This window comes from Numida meleagris, chromosome 3 (assembly GCF_002078875.1).
Source record: "Numida meleagris isolate 19003 breed g44 Domestic line chromosome 3, NumMel1.0, whole genome shotgun sequence".
NCBI classification, from domain to species: Eukaryota; Metazoa; Chordata; class Aves; order Galliformes; family Numididae; genus Numida; species Numida meleagris.
The window spans coordinates 26181088-26198575 of NC_034411.1; the positions used below are offsets into that span (position 1 = coordinate 26181088).

The following is a 17488-nucleotide window of genomic DNA, read 5'->3' on the forward strand; positions in this document are numbered from 1 at the left end:
CCAGTATTTTGTAGCGCTGCCAATGAGTCTGCAGCTCTTCTAGGACTGTGAATCAGTCCTGTGCCCTTTTTGCAGACTAACAAGTAAATTTTGTGTCCCAGCACCACTGTGCAGCCTGCAGAACCCCTTTATGCACAGTTAGTCAACTTTATGATGCAAATAATGTGATGTCTGAGACATTTATACACCTGTGAAAAATTAATCGATGATAGGGATATCCCCAGTAAGAGAGAAGTGAGGTGTGGAAGCCTTCACCGAGTGTGGATACATACATTTGGTAGGTGACAGTTTTGCCTGTAGGAGTTATTACTTTCTCTTTGATAACATTCATAGTGTGTTAGGTGGTGCAGTAACAGAAAATTCATAGTTCCTTCCTGGTGGACCTTATGCTGTAAAATCAGGTAACTTATTATCCCACTTTTGGATGATAAACTACAACATAAGATCTATAAAGGTTCTTTACCTGTATATCAAGATAGAAGCGAAGTACAAAAGCTGTAAAAAAAAACACATAACAAGATACAAAGCTATGCTTTTTAGAACAGAAGTATGCAAAATAAGTAAATTTACTGGTATTGCAACTTTGAAAAATGTATTAAATGGCTCCTGGAGACGGAGTAATTGACTAATTGGTAAGGGAGAGTGTTTTAATTGACGTGAGTTTGCAGAGGAAGAGGCTGAGGCTTAAGTTGTGTGCCAAACAAAAAGCTGTGAAGGAACAGGTAATTAAGATGGACAGCCAGCAATATGAAGCCATTTTGTAATGAACTGGATTACGGAAATAGGGAACACCACATTTGCAGCAGACTTTATTTAAAAAAAGTTTCAAAATGTTGTAACATGCCACAACATAAAAATAGTTACTGTCAGTATTATTCGGTTTTTACTTAGCGTTTGTTGGATCAGGTGGGGTTGGTGAGTTCATTTTCAGAGTGCACAAAGTGCATTGTTCCTGATCCTTATTACTTTACGGTCTGAAGTCTTCATGGGGCGTGAGATAATGTGTAAGAACTTCATTGTAAACTTGCGTGCTGTGAACTGGTCAGACAAGTTTTTACCCACTTAAGTTGTCCTGCATGTACTTGTGATATAACATTATCTCCTATCTCCTCTATAATTTTTGTCTTTATTTCCCCTCACGTAATTCTTCAGACAAATAAGGACATCGGTAATGAGCAATGCTGAGCTGGTCACTCACTCATAATCTGCATATAAGTCTTATAAAATGAATTGTCCAGCCATTTGTGTTAATGGCTCTGGAAGAGGTCTTTTTCAGCTTTAAATTTAACACATAGTGTTACATAGATCTTATCTGTCTCAGGTAATAATGAAGTTCATTAGCAAAATATGTGAGTCTAGAGAATCTTGAGCCTAGTCATCTTCACAGCATTCCTAAGAGGAAGAATAATGGATGGAGAAACTATTCTTCCATATCACCCAGAAGTATGGCAAAGGCATTGTTACAGTTTTCATATTAGAACTTTGCAATGAAGGTATTGTTATCCTTATTTTTACTGAGAGGAGTCTGGGGCTGAGACCTAGGCTCCTGAAATACACTTCTGCCTGATTAATGCTTGTCAGAGCTCTCTTTCTGTCTTACAGCTTCTTCTTTATCTATCCAGCATTCTTCTTATGCTGTTTTTCTAAGCACCTTTGTATATTGTTCTCCTAACTCATAATGTTTCATATTCCAGTAATTGAAATTAACATGGTAGAAGAGAAGAACAGACAAAATGTGAAGTGCTTGTTGTTTGACTGTTCTTGCACAAAATTGGGAAAAGAGACTTCTATTTGGATCACTCATTTGAAGAAACAGAACATTCAATTTTCCATTTTTAAGGACTTGCCTTGGATACTAGCAGTAGATGTGATAGGTTTTTTAAACAGGCTGAGGATCACACAACTGGAGTTGCATGAAGGAGTGAGTGCAGTTGGTGTATCCTGAGGAGCAGCTGTACCAGGCAGCAGAGCCCAATAGTTCAGTACCTAAGCATGTTTATGAAGCAGGTACAGTGAGGTTAGGGTGGTGGTGCCTGCCTGACAGGCTGCTGGCCTGTGGTTTACAAGAGGCTGTCCCTGGTTTTGAAAAAGCCACTGTATCAACAGACCGGATATGCTAACATGTCTTGGGGTTAACATGCTATGCTGCAGGATGGATCCTGAGTGAGACAAATTTGGTGCAGATTTTAGCAACAGAGGTTTTATGAATTTGAGAATGAGGGATTCGGTGGGAATCAAAAGGAGTTGCTGGTTACACAAAATCGCTTTGCAAGGTTATTAGTTGGAGCTCAAGCCAGGAGAAGAAAGAACACAGCATACCGGCTGTAATAATTTCTCAGTGGCATTCTGTTGGGTCTCTAGATCTTATGTATACATTACTGAGCTTCCTTATCAGTATAAGTGTAATGGCTGGACTTGTAAGTGTAATGAAGGTTTTTACTTACAGTCTTTTCATCTGAGTGGTATTAATGAGAGACTGCAGAAAAAAACATCAAAATGTGGATTGTTAAGGTTCATCACACAGAAAGAAGTCAGTGACTGGGATACCAGTTTTGTGGTGTAATGTAGTGCTGAAGGCATTGAAGTACAAAGGTGATGAACTCATGGCTTTGGTTACTTCAAGTTTTCATCTGTTCCTGAGAATTAACTTTAAACTCACAGCTTGCGCGTTCCTGGATGGCCATCCAAAATTTAATATTGACTTTGCAATGCACTGGTCAGTGATCTACAGCAAGAAATCAGCACTCTTAGAATATTAGTCATCTCTTGGGTTTGCTTTGTTTCAAATAAATGTGACTCCTGAAATACAATCAGAATACTGGCTTCAGGGGTAAATTAACAGCCTGATTTCTTACCGTATGCTTATAGTAGTGTGGCACATTTTGCTACTGAGAAGCTATGATTTTCTTGCACTATCATTAGGCAAATATGAGAAAACATGGTGCCTAAATAGAAACAGTTCTCTTCAACTTCTCCTGGTGTAGTGGAACAGAAAATCCGATAAAGTATGAGTTTTGTTAAGAAAGAACACTTAGAATGAATACTGTAATTGAATAAATGCTAGATGAATACGTATTTCTTTATTAATGTTGTTGGCAGGCCTGCTGGACAATATGAGAGCATATCAGTCATCATCACTTCCGTGTGAAGTCAACATCTGTGTCCTCACTTCTTAAAATATGATTGTAGTACCTTAGATGTTCATCTCAAGGCTGACATGTTTCAGCAGCAAAAAAGGGAGCGTATGGGATAGAAACCCATCAGTCATGAAAGCATTTCTGCTCAGAAACTGTGTTGCCAGTAAAGAGGTGTAGTTGGAGGCCCCAGGTGGGTACCTCCTCTGTGTCTCAGAAGCCTGCAAGCTCAGATCCCACATTCCAGGGCTTGCATCTTCAGTACCTCCGACTCAATGCTACTTTCCTTCAAACCTGTTATCCAAAGAGATGTGCATTTCCAATAGCACATTCATCTGATACCTTGCTCTCCCATCAGTACTTGCTGTCACTGTTTCATTGGCCGCTGTTTGCATTTCCTCACCTGAGAAGTACCTCGCTTCTGCCCCTGGCAAAATTTAAAAATCATTCTGACAGTCTGCATTTATCAGAACTCCTGTGAGGGATCCTGGTTCAGAGAAAGAGGATATAGCCAAAGAAAATCAGGGATGTGATGGCCTGATTAAAAACATTAAAAAAATAAAAAAAAGACATTGGCTTGGGCTGTGTAATTGTAGTACATGAGGATAAGAAGGGATTAAATAATTTATCCTCATTTAGTTGGGCACATATATCCAACCCATTCTTGATTTTCTCTACTACAAGAAATCTAGAAAAGTAGATGCCATTCTCCACCACCTGTGTGTTCTTTTTTTCCCCGGAGAAAGAGAGACTGGTAGCAGCTTTAATTACAGTTAACGTATTTAATCATTACAAAGCTTAATTTGAAGACCTACTTTGTTCCACTGTGTTTCCCAGTGGCCTGATCCAAATGTGCTTGTACTTCTAGTGTCATAATACATTAAGGCTGTGAGTACATGTCATAGGAAGAGGTTACATTGACTAGAAAGGGGTATTGTGGGCAGCCTCCCTGTTAGGGCTGAATGATAACTGCGTGAAAGCAGCCACAGAAGGAAAATATGTTATTCAAGGAGAACAAAAGCAAGTTCTGTCAGGTATGTCAAGGCCAAGGCGACTCAGATGAGTTATTACTGGCTCTTATTAGCATTCCTGAAAAAAGCAACATAATTTTCTTCAGCTGGGTGGCCCTCAGAAAGGGGAGAGATTCTTTCCTGCCTTTTGAAATCATCAAAGAATATAAGAGCAATCATTTCCAAAGTTATCTCTATGTCGGAAAGCCTCACTGTTCAGGATAAGCCAGGGTAAACAAAGAACAAATAGGAAGTGACTTTCAAAAAGTATGGATTTGAACCTGCAAGATGCTGAGTGTCTCCAGTGAAGTGCTGAGCTTGCTTGATTTCCAGTAAGCTTATGGCTCTCATTTCTGACAAGATCACGTCCTAAGATTACAACGACTCTCTGAAGTAAATCATATTACTGCTGTCAGCTTTTTTTGGGGGGGGGGCTATAATGCTTGCAGTGCACATCATCAGCATTCTGTATGTACATAGATGTATGCAGCACTTGAGGAAGACAGAAACTGATCTATAGGGACTATATCACTTTCACATTTTAGTTGTTTGCTGTGCTGCTGAGAACAATGATAAGAAAATGAGACATCGCTGGATAAAGCAACATACCACATACTTACCTGCAAAAGAAAAAACCCTCTTCAGTTTTACTCCCTTGTTTAGGAGCATTTCTACATGCTTTTCCATTTTCTACAGTAAAATAGTCCCACATTTGAGCAGTACTTTTAATTGATCGATTTCTGAGCATGTATCACTTTGAATGTATTGAATATGCAATCAAGACCTTTGGGTGAAGAAGCTGGTAGTATTGCTTTCAGGTGAATTGCAAAGTCCTTCATGTTTAGCTTTCTTGACTTCGGTGGAACCATTCATGATGCATGGCCATCTCAGATGGCCTGTAAGGAGGTTCAGAGCTTGTCCAGGACATTTGAATTAGACTCCTCCTCTCCCATTAATGAATACTTTACTGTCCCTGTGAGGTTTACTTGCTACCTATATTCTGAATGCAGTGATTGTTGGAATTATTTGAACTAAGTTTGGGTATAATGACGCTTTGCTGCTAGTCATGATGAAGGGGACAGCTATTGTTTCTTCACTGTAGATTCTAGAAGGTACACAGGGAAATCTGTATGCTCTGTAAGCATGAGCTGAGGAAAGTCTGTACACTATTCAGATCAATTCAGTCTTTTTGTAACATTACTATTATGATGTGCAAGTATTTAACATTTTTATGTCTGGTTTTTGCAGCATGTGGGAATAAAACTCAGTCCAAATTGGTACTGAAGCTCATAGTGACATGAGAGAAGTGAAGAATGATTCCTTTTATTCTGGCTGAAATATTAAATATGTGTGAATATTGTGTAAAAGTTTTGATTAACCTTGAGTAAAACAAATTTTGATTAAATCATACCTTTTCCAGTGTTGTTTTCTGCAGCTTGAATAAAACTTATGCATTCATTAACCCTTCCAGTGTATGGATTATAAAATAATTGGAGGCAAAGGGGAGGAAAAATTAGAAAGGCTTTTAAAAGAAACAGTGTTTAATTCTGCAAAAGCTCCTGCCTCAGGCTTCAGTGCTCAGAGATTCATCAAACAGGTTCTTCTACCTCTGTTTCCTCATTCTTCCTGAGGAGAGTCAAGCTGGCCGTACTCTTTTAATCGTGAAGCCTCTGCCTTCCTTGTGCTCCACAGAAACCTCCAGGTGTCTCCATGCCTGTGGACCCGCAGCACCTAGAAAATATCCAAAGTACAGATCCTGAACTTTGGCTATCTGGCAGAGTGGGGTTGAGTTGTTTTCTGGGACAGATTTTTTTTTTTTTTTCCCCACTAGATGCATGGTGATGCCTGCTGGGAGGCCACAGGGAAGCTACACTGAATTTAGAAAGCAAGAAAGGAAGTTACTGCTTTGGAGGGGAAGAAGTTTCCTCTCAAGCCTGGGGAGCCTTACTTCTCATCATGAAATCATCTTTGATGATTTTCATCATAGCAGAAAATAGCAAAAAGGGCAAGTCTGGGAAATATGACATACTCCTTAATATACAGTAATCTTGAGTGGATAATATTGCATGGTCATGTAACATCATCAGGTAGGACATCCCAGTGTTTCTCCCCTTAGCTCAGGGGTGATAATATTGAGAAGCATGGTGGGACACAAGGAGGCAGTTACATTTCTAGGACCCTTTATTTTCTGAGTATAGAATTTCCTTTACATACTCTTGAGCCCAAGTGTCTGGGACAGGACTTCCCTGGATAGCACTCATAAGGAAAAGTACTGTTCCTCTGAAATATTTGCAGACTGTAACTTCAAATCTCGGAATTCTTAGCATTAAAATAAATGTGTTTCATACCGTGCCTACTCTAAGAACCAGACAAAGTCTTACCCTTCACCATACAGCAAGAATCAAAATTAGTTGAATACTAGAATTTATTTTTATATGGAAGCTACAACTACTCATCCTGCAGCCAGGTCTGCAGTGATTCTGTGATCAAGAACTGGGAAAGAACTGTTTGCAGTTGGTTTATCGATACAATAAGTAACAGTGTGATATTTTGGGCTTGCAGAGTGTCTGCTTCAAAAAAACAGACCAGAAGCATATGCAGCTTTAAAAATACCTTGTGCTGATTTTGAATGCAAGGGCTAAATGCTCCTACTGTTTCCCTGAGTCCTGAGGAACAAAAAGAGCCGTGTTTGTCTTCTTATTTTCCCTAGTATCTGTGGAATAAAGGATGGGTGAAGGCAGACACTACCCACAACTCTTATTCCTCATTCATGCTGAATTAATAATCAGTGATGCCCCTGCTAGTCTTGGTTCAGTCTGCACTCTGCAGGGTGCAGCTGGAGGCCTTGTGGGAAGGTCTCACATGGGAGGTGATGTCCTGCAGAGGTGCAGCTGTAACAGAGAGCACAAGGCATTGCGTGCATGGGCTGTTGTTTGGAAAGATTTTGAAATCAAGAGTGTGTATCTAGGGATCTGACAAGGGAATGGAATATTTCACTTACTTGGGTAGAGTAAAGCTCAGACCTCCCTCTCCTCCTCTCACCCCTTGTTTTATATCAGAAAGGGACATCAAAGCTGTCAGAGCCTCTGGGTAATACTGCCTGAGTGAGGAGAGGAGGTAATAAGAAAACTGAAATCATAATAGTAACCTTAAGAAAATAAAGAACGTCTGAAAATACCACAGTATTACATCAGATATCGATATTGCTCAAATGCTTGTGAGAAATGTAGCATTGTAGGCTGCATTGCAGCCCTCTATGGTCTTAATACATTGATCAGTCTCTAGTGTGATTGTGTAACCCGGCTAAAGCAATTTTCCGATAAGATATCCTGCAAGGTTATTGGATTGCACCTAAATTATTCCATACCGTATGATTTATACAATTTGTTTCTATATGAGGGTTTCTCTACTTTGTTTATCTTTGCCACCAAGGGCATGGTATGTTACCTACAAAATGATGTGGGGGGCTTCCTGATAACCTGCAACACTGATCAATATCTCATCCTCTGGTGGTTGTGCATCCATATACGGGCCAAACTTAGGTAGGGGGGTTAGGAAGATGCCCCTGCTAATCTGGTTGTTCAGTAATTGCCCACTAGGAGGTTTATTGTACCTTTTCTCAGTGTGTTTTGAGGGGATTAATGAGAGGTTTCTTCACTCAGACAGCTGAGAAAAGCATGGCAGTTCCTGCTTGCTGTCTGAGGCTGCTGGAGGTAGCAGATCTAAGTACTGTATCAGTAGACTATGTGATAGTTGTTTTTTTTTTTTATTTTTTTATTTTTCCCCTAGCTGGTGTGTTTGATCACTGAGTGCTTTGATTAATCAGTTCTGGTGCTTAAAGTGAGACAGTGTTTTTTCCATTCTTTGTAGTGCTTTTGGCAAGAGGTGGAGAAAATGCAGTTACTGCTCCCCTTTCTGTCTGAGTTCGTTCTTTTTTTCTACTCTTTGTGCTCAAGTTTGGAATGAAATGGCTTGCAAATAAACTCAATGTTAAAATGAAACTCAAAAGTACATCATTTTCCCTCCTCACAGAGCTTGTGTGAAAATAAATTGGAACAGATCATATTGGGAAAATATTTTTTTCCCCTGATCCTGGAAATAAAGCAGTCTCTCCACTGTTGAAATTTTCTGCAAATAAACCACAAGCAGTCGGGCTGAGTGTAAACAGCTACAGGATAATAGCACTGCTTTTGTTGTTGTTGGGCTCTCTTATGTTTTGTGTTGCTTTTTTTTTTTTTTTAACTGCAGCTTTGACCATTACAAATTGAACTGCTAAAAGCACAGCAGTGTTATTTTGAAAATTCACAACACATTCAGCTCAGACCAGGAAGTGAGGTGTTGTCTTTTTAAAGGCCGATATACAGAAAAGGGTATTTCTGACGCATGACCTTCAGTGAACAGGAATTCCTCTACTCAAAATCTCATCCTTAGCATGAACTTCACTGCCAAAACTCATCCCCTCACAGCTGCATGAAAAGTGACATATCATGGAAAAAATAGGGCTTAGAGAGATTTTGATCTGATTTTCTTAAATAAATAACAAGGGCTTACAAAATATGGATCACACATTTTTGCTGGAATGTTTTACGTGTAAATAAATGCTCTTTTAGATTACAAGAGGTTTTTTTTAGTAGAGTTTATTAGCTGTTAAACAGCAAACAAGCCTGTTTGAGTATCTAATTGTAAGCATCATAATAGACATAAATGGGGTTTAGTTTTTTTGAAAATCTGGTTTGAATTTTGAGAGGTGGGCATTTGAAACATCACTCTGAACGAATCTGGCTCTGCGTGACCTTTTTTTGTATATATTTGTTTTCTTTTTTTTTTTTTTTCCTTCATTTTCTTTTGCTCTCTTTCTGTCTGGTCTAAAGGCAGTGAAAGCGTGCCCAATAAGCGTCAGATTTGAGAACTGTGGAGAAATGCTTTTATGACCACAGCAGGTAATACGCGATTCTCAGTCTGTGATGGAGTGAATTAACAGTAATAATTCTGGGCAGATATTGACTATGACTGCAGTTAAACACATGCAAAAATTCGGCCTTTTTGCCAGAGATCTAAATTCTGCAAGCCATTGAATTGAGGCCTTTTTGGAGTGGGAAAGAAGTATCTGGCAGACACTGTTTTAGAACTCTGCACTTCCAGAATTTGCCAATTCCTGCTGCTTAACAGCCCAGATTTGCTAGCCTCTAGGACGCACTACAGCGCCTATGTTTCTTTGTCTGGTTTGATGTGGAAGTGGGTGTTGGCTAGAGCTAGATAATGGTGGAGAGAGGATTTCTTGTTGAGACTGCTCTCTTTTTGCTTTTGCTTTTGCTTTTGTTTTGTTTTGCTTTCTGGATTATTTTATTTAACCTTGGGCAATTTATTTCTGGTATTTAATTTTAAAAGCTTGCCAGTGATAGAAAGATCACTGAGCGACGTTCCATTGTTAGAGCAAGAAAAAGAATAAATAGTGGTTTTGTAACTCAGATTGCCTATATAAGTTTTGCAGCTGCTAATTGTGTAGAACCTGTATTGTTTTTATCGATAGGATACTATAAACGTGTAAGAATTTTCCTTAAGAAAAATTATCAAAAAAAGGTTAATGCCATGATCCAAATAAATGCGTATGATGAGTGCTCACAGAGTGGAACTGAAGATCTTTAGATATGCTAAGAGAAGGCATTATAGCATAGGCATCAGAGTGGATGCTGGCGCTTCCATGCAGGAGCAGAACAGATTAGTCAGTGGAGATCTTTGATTATAGTCCAACTTTTACAGGCATTCAAGTAGAAATCAAAGGGCTTGTACCATCATATACTTGGAGAGACAGTACTATACCTCGTGCAGGAGATATGTAAGCAAGTGTCAGGTAGACTCATTTGTCATCGCCCAAGGAAGTTGTTCATGTTTAAGTTCATTGTGCCATTATTGTTAACGAACTTCTCACAGTTAATTTTACCAAAACTGTTTTTAAAAGCAGTTAGAGTTAATTAGTCTTATTGAGAAACAAGGCTGAATTGTATTTTAAAGTGTTGGAAAATAAAGTCTATAACAACTCAATACCAAAATTTATGAACAGACATAAACCCCACTTAAAAAAGTCTACATTATATGACTTTGCGGAAAATGTTCTAGCTTAATTATAGCAATGTACTTTGAATTTTCCAGTGGGGTCATTTATTTTGAAGATATGTCTCGTCTCTTCTTACTGTAACCACTAATACGCCTGTTGTTGGGTATGTGTTGTCTAAACGTTGCACGTAACTTTCCTGGAATTTGTAAAGCTATTCTGTTTGACATTAGTTGGCATACCTTGTTTGCAACTCTTGTAATCCTAAAATAAAATATTTATGTGTCTCTAGTAGCAAAGTACAAAGAGCCATATTAAGAACAACCATATACGGGCCTCGCTCTGTAAGATGCTTAGTGTTGTCAGTTCCCCCTAGCTCAGCACTTGATGCCATCTGTCTCTTTTAAGCCCTGCTGGAACAACTCTGAAGTTACTACTTTGAAACCAGAATCATCATTTGGCTTGGCTGTATGAAGCAGAAAGAGACTGAACTCTCCTGATTTAGGATGCTATCAGAGTTTAAGCGCTGCTTTTGCAGACAGATGGCAAAAGAAGTGATCTGCCGTGGTTGCTACTGGGAGTAGCTCCCACTTTTATCACCAAAGCAAGAGGAGCTTTTGGAAGAGAGCGGAGCTGTTTGAGATACATGCAGGGAAAAGTGTGCCTTTCTCTAAAATAAACGCCTCTGATTAAGTACTCATTTAGTTTTTATCCCTAGCTGAGTGTGATATTTTTCCTGTGCTTTTTTTTGTGAGAGAGAAGGGAGGGAAAGAGGTGTAGGGAAAGCTGGTGTGTTTTCAACCTGCTTAAGGCTTCGGTGGTATGTTGAGGATTTTCTTCTAGATGAGAACCATCCCAGTGAGCTGATCTGTCAAATAATATTTTATTCTTTAGAGAAGATAAGTATGTTTACATGTAGCTTTTCCTGGCCTATCCCCTTTTTTCTCTCCCTAAGTTAAATAATTTCATTGTGGGATATCAGTAAGAAAATATCCTCTAAAAATTATGCCATCTGCATGCCTTAGGGTTAGCAAATGAGGTGTGCAGAGGTAGAAGTGGAATATAAAACATGTCTCAGTGTTGCCATCCATAGCCAGAGGTTTATGAGGAATAAAGCCTATCTGGATTTGATTTAATACTATGTGCCCCCTGACTTTCATCTTGCATTGTAATCTTTAACACAGAAAGGCTGAATAAGAGTGCAAGAAGAATAAGCTGAGTGCTGCTTGTATTGTTTCAGTGCTGTGGTGAATTTGCCACCTGACATTCTGCTTACTGGAACATAAAAATGTGAAAGTCTTACTTGGAATTCAGCTGTATTGTAACAGGGCAGTTTTCTTACAGACAAGTTTCCATTTATTTTATGTTTTGTTTAGCATTTTACAGGGGAATTAGCTGATGGAATATAAGGAATCATCTGGTCTATATTGATAATTACATTATCAATAAGAATATGGGGTTAATAGTTGCAGTATCTAAAAGCAAAGCTACTTCAGGCTTTAAAGGTGTAACAAGAGCACTGCCAAACAGATGCTCTTCCTCTGAGTACGCTGGGCTTTCTGTCTTTATAAGGTTTTGCAGGAACTGAGTGGAAGTCTTACTCTGGTAGGGGATGCTGAGCCTGTCCCATAGGAAACTGTTGAGAGGAAGCACATGGGTGGCTGCAGGCAGGAACACAGTTGCTGCAAGTTGTAAGTGGGAACAAATGCAGTGAGGAAGCAGCCAGCTTGCATCGTGGTTGCTGCGAGGACACAGTGACATTTTCTGGCATTGGGGTTTGATAGTGAACCAGAATAATGAAAAGCTGTGGTGGATTTGTGACTGTGGGCAGCAAAGATGTGGGTGAAGACAGGAAAGGGAGAGGCCATTTGAGAATGTACAGCCTGCAGAGCTTCCTGGAAGTTTTTTTTTTTGATGCTATACTTTTTAGCATTATGTTCCAACTTCATGCTAATTGTTGAATGTAGCCTATAAAGATGTCCCTCCACCCTCCTTCACAGATTGTCTCTGAGAGCCCCCATTTGTGGGGATGTGTGATTTCTTAAAGATTAACCTACTTCTATTTTGCTTTTTTAATTCACTTTTTGTGAATCATAGAATCATGGAATGGCTTGGGTAGGAAGGGGCTTCAAAGCCCACCCATTTCCAACCCCCCTGCTGTGGGCAGGGCCGCCTCCACCAGCTCAGGCTGCCCAGGGCCCCATCCAGCCTGGCCTTGACACCTCAAGGGATGGGGCACCCACAGCTTCTCTGGCAGCCTGTGCCAGCACCTCACTGCCCTCTGAGTAAAGGATTTCTTCCTAACATCTAACCTAAATCTCCTTTCCATTTAGTTTAAAGCCATTTCGCCTTGTTCTATCACTATCAAACTGTGTAAAAAGTTGGTCTCCCTCCTGCTTATAAGCCCCTCCTCAAGTACTGGAAGATCATAACGAGGTTTCTCCAGAGCCTTCTCAAAATGTATTAATTTTAAGTATTGTATCATTTCTACTTTTGCTCAAAGCACACCTGGAACTACTCTTTGCAATGACTACCTTGCGCTTTCAAAAACTGAAGACGTTTGAAAAATTAACATTATATTGTTACATCCATCAGTTAACTTGCCTCTTTGGCAAACAAGAACATGAATAATGTAAAAAAAAAACCCTACAGATAGAACTTCAGCCACATTCGAGAAAATATGTTTATTTGTATTTTATTTACAGAAATTATCAGTGTTAACATTAGTTTATGAAAAGTCTCACACACCTTTGAAAAAGATACAATACACTGATTTTCAAAAAATGAACTCTATGCAAAAACTTTGAACTGTAAATGAGCATAAATATGTATCTTCTGTATAGCAAATCTCAAAACCAAATAGCACACTCTATAGAATTTTATATATGATTTTGATTCATAAGAATGCTAGTACTCTGCTTCTTTCCATTGCTTCATTTATGCCAAGAACTGTTCTAACATTTCAAGCCTTCCAGCAACATAAAACTGGAAGAAGGAGGTTTTTTTGGACTTGAAAGGCCCAAATATCAAAGTAATGATGTATTTTATGTTTTTTCTTAATAAATATGTGCATATGTTATTAATTCATGTTTGATTGTGCTGAGAAATATTAGGACAATCAACACCCTCCAGGAAGGATAACAACTTTGTTCATGTCTGCATTCATTTAAAAGTAGCCACCCTAACACTGTGTCTAGAAAGCCCTCATGCCACACTGCAGCATAATGTTAGCACGATAACCACCATTTGGTGACTGTGGCCAAAGCAATGTTGGGGTGTGACAAGTTGCATGGTGAATCTATATGGGTCCATATTCTATGAAATATGAAATGATGTATAGTGTGCTCTTTTTGTTGAAACATACAGGCAGTATCTAAGCGAACTGGACTTTTTTTTGCATGAAACCAATTCTCTTACACTTTAGCTGTAGAGTAGCCAGATACAGAGCTTTTCTAGGTTAGGTACTTCAGGGCTTGTGGTTAGAAAATAGCTTGTGGAACACTTCTGTTGTCAGTAGCCTGGAGGGATGCAGGACTTCTTGTCTTTTTTTACTGACACACTCTGAGTCACATTGTACTTTTTCATACAATGCTACACGTGTCATCAGGTACAATGGGTCAAACATTTGTGGGTGTTGGCGTGTGTACCAAAGATGCATTTTGCCTGGATGATAGCTTGATAAATCATAACTGTGTAGTTTCCATTGTCTATGAAGCTAAGCTATAAATTCCTTGGCAGTCAGGGTTACCTGGAGACTAATATAAAGGTTGCTAGTATAAAGGTAGCTTGCTTTGTTATTTCAGATGTACGAGTGTGCCAAAAAGCAAGGCTAATGGTCTGCATTCCAGAGCTTAGGGCAGAGCCAAATCAGCAAACTGGAGACCTCTTGTCTACCCTATTCATTCCAGCTGGTCAGGACTTTTTTGGTAATCCAATTTTTACTTTGAAAATACTGATCTGTCACAAGCAAATTTTTTTCTGTAGAGCATAGAACTTTTCACATAATTTACACTGGAGAAATATTTATTAGGTCCTGGAAGGAATTAATGCTCCTAGCCAGCAGCTCATGATGAGAACAGCTTGATGGCACGTAGGAGAGTGCTCTCAAGGCCCTGTTTCTTTGATTAGTATGAGTTTCTGGTGTCACATGAGTAGCCTGCATTATTGTTTGGGGGTAAAACTCTTATCCTTCCTTCAGTCCATTTCAGGTCCATTAAAGATATTTGGATCCATTTTAATATGCAGTAGAGTGTTAATAATAAGGAATTTTTGACATTTTAATGGGATGGGGCAGGAAAGCTGTTTTCTGACCAGCTCTATGCAATAGGTAGTGCGGTGGGTATGTCCTAATGCTGAGCTAGAAATACTTTGCCTGTCTTTAAATCTCAGCAATGATCTTCATGAATAGAGAGTGTGAGAAATAGAAATTCCTGATCTGTGGTGACCTTGACAACTGTATCTTTCTCTTCCATGGATGTCTAAGCACAGAAGAAATTCTGTGCTGCAGCATACTGTCAAATGAAGTTCATTCATTTCTCACTTTATTTTCATGGTAAGTTTTGTTGATAGCTAATTTAAACCTCTCTGAAATGAAGGGTGCAACCACTCCTTTTATGATGGTGGTAAGGATCAAGCTTCTTTATACAACCAGGAAGCTAAAACAATAGCAGCCTCCGCCCTGCTGTGGATTCTGGGACTGCTTAGTGTATAGTTTAAAAGGTAATCTAAACAGTTCAGATGCAGTCAGGTTGATTTCCAACAATGAAGAGATTCACTAAGGTTAGTTTTCAAATACCTGCATGTTCAATAAGTACTTAGTTTATAGAGCAAAATTAGTTGACAAATTCTAATGAAACGACCAGTTGGCTATATAAATTTGTCAAGGGAGGCTTGATCACTGTCATTTATTTATGGCTATTTATATTTCAAAATATAAAATGAACAAAACTACTGTGTCTCCCTTCCCTGTGCACCATTCTGCCTAATATATATTTAATTTTATTGGTGATAATATCTTTCTTAATAAATGAGAAATGATGTACCTTATTTGATACACCTTTCCCCAGCAGACTTTGTATCACAAATTACACTTTGGAATAGTAATTAAGTGAGGAAACTAGCAAACTGTTGCTAGTTAATTTAGTTAGCATCACTCATACAACTCTGCAAGAGCTTTGTGAGGAGACAGCATTGTTCTAAATAGAGATGTAAACCTCATATTTCTGTTCACTGTTGAAATTCCTCAGGCTCTCATTTTGGTTATGCTGTAAGTAAAAATACAGAATCTTTTTTAATAGCATTTCATAAAATTAAACTGTTCGCTCAAAGACTGAATGATGTATTAGCTGTTCTTTTTTTTTTTTTTTTCTGTTAAATGATTTAACTTGAAAGGGAGAAGAGAGAAGGATGAATTTATAATAGTTGACTAATACTCAGCTCTCTCATGTCCTTGATCACTCTACTGTATTCCAAGCATAGATTAGCAAAGAAAAAGATCTGGTCTTCTGTATTATCTCAGAAGATGATCATTTTTTCTGACTTTTCTCTAAGTTGTGAGATAAGATCAATTTGTCTGAAACTGAGGTGTGCAAAATACAAGAGGTGGAGAGTGAAACCATGAAGAAGGATGAAGTGACTACGGAGAAGAGGAAACAATGGTTGCTTCCCTTCAGAACAAAGTCCCATAAAGGTATCAAAATTCTCTTCAGGTTGTGAAAGTTGTTGACACGATGCTTTTAGTTTTATGAACTGGAATCTCTAGTTGGCACCTGTGCACCTACAGTTTACTTATCCTTTGGAAGGAGGGGAGTGGAGCTACTTGCATTCCAAGGTGTCTAGTATTTCGGTTTTTACTGTTATTCGTAGATGATATGTTACTATCTGAAGGCAAGAGATTTGTTATCTTAGCGTTATACAACTAATAAATAAAATTAGTTTTTATAAAAATGATTCCATTGTCTGTGAGGGACTCAGCAGATGTCCAGGACAGAAGGTTATGCTGATTTTTGAAATGGCTTTGGCTTTTTGCGCAGAAGTCAGATGTCTAGATAACCTCCTTTCCCAGCCAGAGGTCAGTCATACAACAGGCATCCAGATATTCCTGTCATTAGCAAGTCTTTCTTCAGGTGCTGGAGGCAAAACTGTATTTGCCTGGATTATGTGTTGATACAAACATTTGTACTGTCTGATGCTGCCTCTTTATTTACTGTGGCTGATGATGGAAAGAACATTGATAATATTCTTTGGCTGGTGATTGTTCAAGCCATACATAGACTCACACAGCAGAAGTTTCAATTACTGTTTAGCTCCCTAAATTTAGTACATTCAAATTTAGTCACTGCAAGACTATGATCACGATCACTGCGCATGTCCTTGGCATGTCTAGTCTTCTTCTAGACACTTCAAACTCTAGGTGTGCTCTTGGAAGGACTTATTTCATGCATTGTAAAGGGAAGATGTTTCACCTCTTGGATGCATATAGCTGTAGCTGGTTGTTCTTATAGCAATTTGATGTTTCCTTGGGTAGATACACTAAAACAAAACTGGAGAATGTCTCAAGAAAATTCTTTTAGCACAATCAGATATTATAAAAGCCGATCTTTTTCTTTTGAATATCATAATATATATATTTATAACCTAATATGCTGGAAAGCAGCTGATCACCAGCACAACAAGGAACTGTTCCTGTGGCACCTTGGAAGATTCTTAGAGATTCTAGTTGAGGCTTTGGACTTTGCATGTTCTTAATTTAAAAAGTTTCAGTAGAAACATGACAGTGGTAATAGGCATAATGTCAGTTGAAAAGGGATGCCTTTTAAATAATCAATTGTGTTTATGTTTCACTAGACTAATCAAATCTTCCTGTAGAATAGTACAGAAAGCAGAGATGAGTCCCTGTAATGAAATGTAGAAGAAAGCCATTTGTCCTCTGATTTAAGCTTCTGTATGTAGCTTTCTGCCTGATTTCAAATTTAACCTAGAAGTAACTATTTTTACTTTGAGGAGTCTTCTAATTTTGCTGGAATTCCATAACTGCACATTAAGAATAGACACTTTTTGAAAATAGTGGCCTCTAGTTACTGAATGCTAAAAGTCTTTACATTCTGGATTACACTGAGGCTGTCAGTGTAGTATCTTTTATAATTGTAACTAAATTTCTTGATATATTAGTTGTCCTCTTCTCTTCTCTTCTCTCTCTTCTCTTCTCTTCTCTTCTCTTCTCTTCTCTTCTCTTCTCTTCTCTTCTCTTCTCTTCTCTTCTCTTCTCTTCTCTTCTCTTCTCTTCTCTTCTC

At 38.6% G+C, this 17488-nt stretch overlaps 1 protein-coding gene across 1 annotated transcript in view; it reads left to right on the forward strand.

The window, feature by feature from the left end:
* Positions 1 to 17488, forward strand: part of PRKCE (protein kinase C epsilon) — a 286254-nt gene that overhangs the window by 11847 nt on the left and 256919 nt on the right. The gene's annotated exons all lie outside the window — the stretch shown is intronic.